This window comes from Panthera pardus, unplaced genomic scaffold, assembly GCF_024362965.1.
Source record: "Panthera pardus isolate Hobbes unplaced genomic scaffold, ASM2436296v1 HiC_scaffold_21, whole genome shotgun sequence".
Lineage (NCBI taxonomy): Eukaryota > Metazoa > Chordata > Mammalia > Carnivora > Felidae > Panthera > Panthera pardus.
In genome coordinates, this window is record NW_026526777.1 from 21,518,546 (window position 1) to 21,528,314 (window position 9,769).

The 9,769-nt window shown below is 38.3% G+C and overlaps 1 pseudogene; it reads left to right on the plus strand.

Moving 5' to 3' along the window:
- Positions 1 to 7,774: 7,774 nt before the first annotated feature.
- Positions 7,775 to 8,772, plus strand: LOC109276677 (40S ribosomal protein S2-like; annotated as a pseudogene).
- Positions 8,773 to 9,769: the final 997 nt, after the last annotated feature.

Consider the following 9,769-nt stretch of genomic DNA (forward strand, 5'->3'; position numbering starts at 1 on the left):
GCCAGCCTTTTCCTTAACATTTGTGATCTGTCTTGTAGGAGAAGCAAGAGCTGTTTTCTTTTTGTGTTTTCCTATTTATGTATATTTCAATAGTAATATACTTAATCTCTGAGATCCTCTTGTTTGTGTATTTTTGTTACAGTTAAGATGACTATCTTAATTAGGAATCTTTTCTTTTCTTTTTTAAAGATTTCATTTTTAAGTAATCTCTACGCCTAGCATGGGGTTCCAATTGACAACCCTGAGAGCAAGAGTCATGTACTCCATTGACTGAGCCAGTCAGGCACCGCAGGAATATTTCTTCTTTTTCCTTTTTCTTTTTCTTTTTTCTTTTTCTTTTTCTTTTTCTTTCTTTCTTTCTTTTTTTTTTTTTTTTTTTTTTTTTTTTCTGTAGCCCAGGATTATTTCTAAGCAAGGTATTTTCTGGGTAGATTTCTGTTAGTCTGAATCAACTCTCTCCATTATTGGACACAGATGCAGCTGGTAATCAATCATCTATAATTATGCTTTGGAAAAACCTCATATGCAGAGATACTCAACTTGTCATAGATATAATTTATAAGTAATTCTACAAAATTTATATTCTGTAATCTCTTTGAAAGATTTACTCAGTGACTGAAAGATTGCTTCTCTTCCTGATAACCAGTATTATTTAGTAAAAATGGTGCTATTTAGTATAATATTATCAAACTTTGTTAGGTTTCGAGTTCTGAGTCATTTGTCCTTTTCCTATCCTTCCCCTTCAGTGCAGAAAGTCCCTTGCGTGACCTTGTGGTGAGACTTGGAGACAGGTGGGGGTGGAGAATCAGAACCTAGAATTGCATTTCCCTAAGAATGGCCTGAGAGCAGCCTAAACGGAAGAGGTAGCAGATTCAAAAGGTCATGGGAATGAAGCCAGAAAGCCTCAAGTAAGGAGGAATGAGTCAGTGATAAGTAAAAGCAACAAATGCAGATCGACTAATTTTGTAAGAAATTTGATCATGAAGTTAAGGAGATCAAAGAATGGATTGGAATGAGGAAAGTTTCTTTAAAGGTAGAATAGATTTGAGCATATTTACCTAGAAGAAGAGCCAGTGCAAATGGAGAGACTGTTAAAAATTCTTGGAGGAAGATAGAAGGAGAAAGTTCAGGAGCTCATGTGGACGGTTAGCAATCGCAAGGAAGCAGAATACCTGTTGAGAGAGTAAAATGAGGGGAGAAAGAATTATGGAGATACAGAATGTGATGGTTAATTTTATGTGTCAACTTGGTTAGGCTATGATACACAATTGTTTGGTCAAAAAACAGTCTGGGCTTTGCTGTGAAGGTATTCTTTTAGATGTGATTAACATTTAAATGTAGTGGATTGTGTTCCATAAAGTGGGTAGGCCTCATCTAATCAGTTGCAGGCCCTAAGAGCAAAGTCTGAGGTTCCTGTGAAAAAAGGAATTCTGCCTACTGATGGCTTTTGGACTTGAGCTGCAATATCAACTCTTCCCGTAGTCTCCAGCCTAATACATTTGCCAGTCCCACATTTGTGTGAACCAATTCCTTAAAATAAATCTCTGTTTCTGCATATATGTTGGTTCACAATCTTAGGAATCTTCTGGGTGAAATATGAAACTGGCTCCTGTCTGTACATGGAGGACAAGGAGAGACCTAAGAAAGAGACCATTCCAGATTGGTAGGTAGCAGTCTTATTAGGCAAGGGGACTTAGATATGAGATTTATCTTGGTAGGCCATATGACAAGTCGATTCACCTACCTGCCAGAATCATAAGAATCTATACAGAAAGCTTAGAAGGTTCAGTCACGTATTAAGTCCATATAGTCTTAATAACACATACTCTCTCAAGACTGCATCCTTGAAGTAGCTCCTAGTGCAGGAATAGTGAGTGGAAGGTACATTCCAAGAATGAGGGGGGCATTTAAGGAGACTTGGATTGCTCAGGTTCAGCTTGAGGGCCAAGCAGCAGTCATGTCCTTTCAGTGACCTTCAACAGTGTATATATATCCTGCTGGTTCTGTTTCTCTGAAGAACCCTGACCGATACATAGATTCAGGAAGAAGTGGAAAGGTTTTGAAGATGCTCAGGTTAGTGATGTCAATATTTTTGGTAAGATGGGGACTAAGATATGTAATGGAAAGGAGGAGGAGGCTTGAAAGTAGAAGAGTTTTCAAAGAAGTTTTAGGTGGGTATATGAAACTATGAATTCTTCCAGAGCAGGAAGCTTATCTTATTCATTTTGTATCCTAAAATCATAGCACAATAGTTGCCATTATGAAAGTGATGGGGCGCCTGGGTGGCTCAGTCGGTTGGGCGTCCGACTTCGGCTCAGGTCACGATCTCGCGGTCTGTGAGTTCGAGCCCCACGTCGGGCTCTGTGCTGACTGCTCAGAGCCTGGAGACTGTTTCAGATTCTGTGTCTCCCTCTCTCTCTGCCCCTCCCCCATTCATGCTTTGTCTCTCTCTGTCTCAAAAATAAATAAATGTTAAAAAAAAAATTAAAAAAAAAAACAAGAAAGTGCTCAACAAATGCTTGTTGTTTGTCAAATAAGCTGAAGAAAAAGATGAAGGGCTCAGCTAAGATTTGCTGCTACAAACTCATGATGAATAAATTGTGACAGCTTTGTAATTTTTTATAATAACATTAGTTCTCTGGAAGTTTCATCAGAAAAAGTGAACTATAGGAATCAGTACATGGAGACCTACTGAGGGTCAAGAGATCAAGGACAACCAGTATGGCAGTAAATGAACTATGTATTGTGAAAATGGCACAATGAGAACCAGCCTGGGTAAAAAAGTAAAAGAAGACATATTGGGATGATTGGTCTGAGAGAACTGGAAGGAACCAAAGGATTAAATGCCTTAATGGAGATAGGGAGGATGTTTAATGGGAGAAGTAATCTAGAGAGATGGGAAGAAAGGGAGTATTTGTCTATCAGCTTCATAATTTTCAGGATCATTGTGGTCAGACAGTTTCAAGTGGCCAAAGTAGGGGTAACATAAAGACTGGTATTATTGAGGGGTGCCTGGGTAGCTCGGTCATCTAACTCTTGATATCGGCTCAGGTCATGATCTCATGATTATGAGATCAAGCCCTGTGTCAGTCTCCATGCTGAGCATGTAGACTGCTTGGGATTCTGTCTCTCCCTCTCTCTTTCTCTCTGCCCCTCTGCCACTTGCATGTGTGCTTTCTCTCTCTCTCAAAATAAATAAATAAACAAGCCTAAACAAGAAGATTGGAATTCTTCAAAGAATATACTGTTATTTTGCTATTTATACATATTGGAATTCCTTAATGTATAATATATACTTTATTATTGCTATTTTAATTTTGCTATTTATACATATTTTAATTACTTAGTATATAATTTAAGAAGGTTCTGACAGGGGTGCCTGGGTGGCTCAGTCGGTTGAGTGTCCGACTTCAGCTCAGGTCACGTTCGTGCTGACTGCTCAGAGCCTGGAGCCTGCTTCTGATTCTGTGTCTCCCTCTCTCTCTGCCCCTCCCCCATTCATGCTCTGTCTCTCTCTGTCTCAAAAATAAATAAACATTAAAAAAAACTTAAAAAAAAAGAAGGTTCTGACAAACAGAAAATATAGTCAGTAATTGCATAGCATTACCTACTTTGATTATGAAACATTATCTAGAGTAACAAAATACTTCATTAAGTGTGGGATCTTTCTAGACTCCAGTCAGGGTGTTGAGTATTAAGAGCACTGAACTTGGAATTAGAAGACCTTGGAATGAGGCTTTTCCATTTGCTAGATGAGTGAACTTGGGCAATTCATGTAATCTCATTAAGTTTTTATTTTACCAAAGATGAATGATAATGGTTAGGATTATTATAAAAATTTGATGAAATATACAGGAGCCCCTTTCAACTGTGAAGTTTAAATATTTGTAACAAATATTAATTAAACACGATATTTTCCTTCAAGGAACATTTTACTTGAAAAAGATGCTTAAGGGTTCATTTTTAGTATGACAATGGCATAATGAGGTTAAAACATCTTAATTATGTTTATTAATTTTATTATATTTAACAATTACAAATATTTGAGAGATAATTATATATAGTTTAATCTAATGTAAACCAAAACCAAAACACAGATTTAAAAAGCCCCTGAATGTACTTTAAGTGTTGTGATTTCCCTTGTTTTCGGAAGAATAATTCTTATGGTTCTTCCTGCTAACAGCAGTGATGGAGTAGATTTGTGTGTGTGTGTGTTTAATTAACTTTCAATAAAATAAAATCCTAGACATGGAAGAGGAACTATAAATTGTATATACTCTGAATATAGCTAAAGTTAACCAAAAGGATTCATTTCATGTTAGACTGTAAGCCAGAAATAATGGAAAAATAAGTGCAATATACAAGTGGAAAATAATACACTTAAAAATTTTTTTAAATGTTTTATTTATTTTTTTTAAGACAGAGAGAGAGCATGAGTGGGGATGGGGCCGAGAGAGAGGGAGACACAGAATCTGAAGCAGGCTCCAGGATCTGAGCTGTCAGCACAGAGCCCGTCGCGGGGCTCGAACTCCTGAACTGTGAGATCATGACCTGAGCTGAAGTCGGACACTCAACTGACTGAGCCATCCAGGTGCCCCGGAAAATAATACACTTTATATAATATCATTTCACTAAATGTTAATTTAATTTTTTGTAGTTAATGTTGTAAGTTCAGAGATTCAGTCTCCTAATAGAATTCCTAGGCAGATGTTAAATATCTACCCCTAATTAACAAATCTTAACTTGAATGTTAAGCCCCCGTGTAATCAACATGATATTTAGTATTAAATATTTGAACAGTTAACAATTATAATTTTCTGCACCTGAGGTGACACTTAATGTATTGTACAAGACCTGTCATGACACTGCAACAGGAAATCCTTTTCACTTTAGAATCTGTGGAAGAAGGAATTCTTTCCATTAACATAGCTTCAAATGATCCCTGATGCTCTGGCCCACATTATCCAAGAGAACAGAACCCAGGTCTTGGCAGGAATCAAGAAAGAGAGCACATGCACAGAGAACATTCAGGTTAGAAATAAAGAGAATTTGGAATTCTTGCAACATTTCTGAGGGCATTAAGGTATAAACAGGTGTACTGCAACCAAAACTAAAGTGTGGGGGTTAAGTGAGGTAGGATCTTACTTCTCTCTCAGATAACAGAGAGTAAAGTATGCAGGTAGTCCAGGGAAGGTAGCATGACCTGATCAGTGAGACTATCCAACCAAATATGCTGGACGGTAGTGATTTTTTTTCAGTAGATTTAGGGCAGCTCCTTTAAGTGTCCCATTTCCCAGCCACCGAGGAGCGTGAAAGAGGAAATGAAAGGTGAGCCTCTCTTTTTGTGGATGTGACCCAGAGATTGCTCATACTGCTACCATTCACATCTCCTGTCTAGAATTTACAAGGTCACACTTAACTGCAAGAAAGGCTGGGTGACGTACTTTCTAGCTGGGAAAGTTTATGCCCTATAATTGGTGGTGTCATCGTTTCCTCTTCTGTCTCCCACCACCGGCATGTAATCTGTAAGTGAGTCTGATAGTTTGACTACCAAATGATTTCCATTATTTTCCATATTCCTAACAATACTCTACATCCTTTGCCTGGCCTACTGTGATAACCTAACTGGTTTGCTTGCTTCCACTCTTGCCTCATTAAGTCATTTCTCACAGAGTAGTCACTGAATTTTAAATATATAAACCAAAGCTCATCACTCTTCTTTTTAATCCCTTTGGTGTCTACTCATTTCTAGAGAGTAAAGTATAAACGCTCCATCATGACCCATAGGACCCAGCAACGTCTAGGCTCTAGTCTATCCAGCCCCATTCTTGTACTATGCTTTTGCCTGGTCAGCATGTTCTGGCCACTCTGGCTTCTACCTTTTTCTAGAGCACATTCCCAGCCTCAGACCTTTAAACCCACTATTCCTTGTCTAAGAAATTTTTTTGCGAGGATCTCTGTGTGGCTGGCTTACCCTCATCTCTTGACATTCAGCACAAATGTCATCTCTTCTGAGAACCTTTCCTGACTGCTTTAAGCAGATGTCTTGTTTCCAGTTACTCCTTATCAGCCACCTTGTTTATTCCCTTCATAGCACTTATTAAATAATATAACAAGCTTATTTGTTTACTTATAGATTAATCAATTGTCTCTTGATTAGAAAGTGATCCTTAAGAGGAAAGTCTGATTTACCTCTGATTCTTGACACTGGAACAAAAATAGAGCTTAACAAATGTCTGTCGAATGAATGACTAAATGAATTGGTGAATTTCATATGCTTCTTACAAATAGGATGAGGTTTTGAAGATTATGCCTGCCCATGGTGGGAAAATCAGGTACAAAGAACCTTATACAAATTTACCTCTATTAGTTTCATTTCTGACTTGGGTGTACTGCATGTTATACTTGAGCCATCAATTTATCAACCTCAGATGGTATTTGGAGTTTTAGCCATTTTCCTCTGTAGCAGGTTGAATAGTAGACCTCCAGAAGTTGTGTTCATGTCTTAATACCTGGATCCTGTGAATGCTCAGTTACTTGAAAATGGGTCTTTGCAGATGTGGTTAAGGTTCTTGAGATGAGATCATCTTAGATTAGCTGAGTGGGCCCTACATCCAATGACTAATGTCTGGTAAATGTAGAAGGAGATTTGAAAAACTAGACAACATGATGGGAAAAGAGAGGCAGAGATTGGAGTTATGCAGCTATATGCCAAAGGATGCCTGAGCCACCAGAACCTGGAAGAAGCAAGGAGGGTTTCTCTTCCAGAGCCTTTGGGGTGATTGTGGCCATGCTGTCAACCTGATTCAGAGTTCTGGCTTCCAGAAGACAGAAGATTTCTGTTGTTTCAAGTCACCTGAATGATTTCCTAGTATAAGTATGACACAAATATTGCCTGGAACATCCTTATACTAAAAAATTATTTGTTATTTATATGAACTTCTAATTTAACTTGGAATTCTGCATTTTTATTTGCTAAATCTGGCAATTTTACTCTAATCCCAAGAATTTGTGAAAAATGAAGAATTGGCTGGGAATGATATATAGATTCTGCCAAGTAAGAATTGGCATCAAAAAAATTTTTTTTAAGTCTATTAAGTAACTAAAAGAAAATGAAATTGGTGTCATGGGAGTTTTAAATATGCTACAAAATCCTGAAATTTTGCCCAGAAAATTAACTAAGCAAAATGCTTGGAAATATAAAAGATTTCTGATGTTCTAAATCTGATCTAAAACTATCTCAGGAGTGGCTAATTTGTTTCTTATGATTATAAAAAGTAAGAACTAAATTCCATCTGATCCTGGCTTAATTTTTTTACATCTCAGGGGAATTAAGATTGAATTAATGACTGTCTCTTATTTCTACTACCAACAGTTTATTAGATTCAGCTTGAAAATAGGTAGATTAAAGCACAGAAATTAAAAAAAAACAGACTGAAAATAGCCTTCAGTGGTGCACATTGAGGGGTGGACTTCCCTGGGGGTGTGCAGGTGTTTCCAGCAATGAGTGAGGAACCTCTACAAGACCATTATTTCTTCTGATGCCTCATGAGCAACCCCACTCATGAGCAATACCACTCATGAGGCAAAATTCTGGTTTCCTCTGTTTAAATTTTGTATTCTTAATGTTTGTAGTCACTTCTTTTTTTCCCTTGTGAGTTTTTAAGCACACATACCATGCAAGCTATTAAATAAGTAATTAAACCTATTTCAGGATCCGTGGAATAGGCAAATGGGGTGGGGGACAGCAGTGGGGGGAGAGAGAGAATAAGAACAGAGCACCGAAATGGCCCACATCTCAGTTTTATTTAATGAAAGACTAAGTGAACTGGGTGGATTTCATATGTCTCTTATATTTGCCCATGGTGAGCAAATTAGGTAAAAAGAACCTTATGGAAAGGTTTTCTTCTATCAGCTTTATTTCTGACTAAAGTGTGCTGAATGATATACCCAAGCAAAAGACAACTTCACCTCCTCTGTTACAATTGAACAATTAAGAGTCTTTAGGCAGGCAAGGATAGAGAGAGAGAGAAGGAAAACTGAGAAACACCAAATAGTGGATGATTCTTGGTGCTGCTGGAGGTCCCAGAGTCTCTAGGGAGGTCCTGGTGGGAGGCTGTGCTGGCTTCTAGAGGCTTCCGTGGTAGCATCTGGAACTAGGGCTGAGGTCACAGAGCTCTTAGAGTCAAGGCTGAGGACAAGGAGTGGATCCCCCTCACCAGACTGGGCTGCCTGGTTAAGACATGAAGATCAAGTCTGTGGAGGAGATTTGTCTCTTCTCCCTGCACATCAAGGAATTTGAGATCATTGACTTTTTCCTGGGGCATCCTTCTAGGATAAGGTTTTGAAGATTATGCCTGTTGTAAAAGCAGACCTGTGTTGGCCAGTGGACCAGGATAAAGGCATTTGTCACCAACAGGGATTACAATGGACATGTCGGTCTGGGTGTTAGGTGCTCCCAGGAGGTAGCTCTTCCACCCATAATGCCAACTCTTCATCATCCTATATAACAAGGCTACTGGGAGAACAAGATCAGCAAACCCCATACCATCCCTTGCAAGGAGACCTGCCACTGTGGCTCTGTGCTGGCACCCTGCACCCCACCACCGAGAGGCACTGTCATCATCGAGACCACTGTGCTATACCCTGGCCAGGGGCTATACTACTGTCCTGTGCGACCTCACCGAGGCCACCTTTGATGCCATAGCCAAGACCTACAGCAAAAATAAATAGAAATTATATTTATATTTGAAAAAACTCCTAAAACTAGAACTGCCCTGTGAGTCAGTAGTTATACTTCTGGGTATGTATGTATTTGAAGAAAACAAAATATTCCCTTGAAAAGGTATCTACACCCCCATGTTCACTGCAGCATTATTTACAATAGCTAAGATATGGAAACAATCTAACTGTCCATACATGGATCAATGGGTAAAGAAAATATGGTATATGTTTATAATGGAATATTATTCAGCCCTAAAGAAATGAAATATCACCATTTGCAAAAACATGGATAGATCTAGAGGGTATAGTGCTAAGTGAAAGAAGTCAGACAGAGAAAGACAAATACCACATGATCTCATTTATATGTGCAATTTAAACCATACCAAACCAAACCAAAGAAACACCAAGCTTAGAGACACAAAGAACAGATTGGTGGTTACCAGGGGTCAGGGGTGTGGTTGTGAAATGAGTAAAGGGAGTCTAAAGTTACAAACTTAGTTTGTAAACAGTTATAAACTGGCTCAGTCAGAAGACCATGTGATTTTTGATCTTGGGGTCATGAGTGCAAGCCCCATAATGGGTGTAGAGATTACTTTAAAATAAATAAAAAACTAAAATAATGCATCAGGATATAATATACAGCATGGCAACTATAGTTAATACTGTATTGCATATTTGAAAGTTGATGAGAGAAGAAATCTTAAAAGTTCTCATTACAAGAAAAAATTCTGGGAGCAGCTGGGTGGCTCAGTCGGTTTAGTGTCTGGTTCCTGATTTTGGCACAGGTCATGACCTGAGGACTGTGGGATTGAGCCCATATTGGGTTCTGTGCTGAGCATGGGGGCTGCTTAAAATTCTCTCTCTTTCTTCCTCTTCCCCCTCCCCCACTTGTGTTCTTTCTCTCTCTCTCTCTCAAATTAAAAAAAAAAAATTACATAAGAACTCTGTAACTATGTATGGTGAGAGATGTTAACTAGATTTGTTGTGATGATCATTTTACAATATATACAAATATTGAATCATTGTGTTTTACACCCAAAACTAA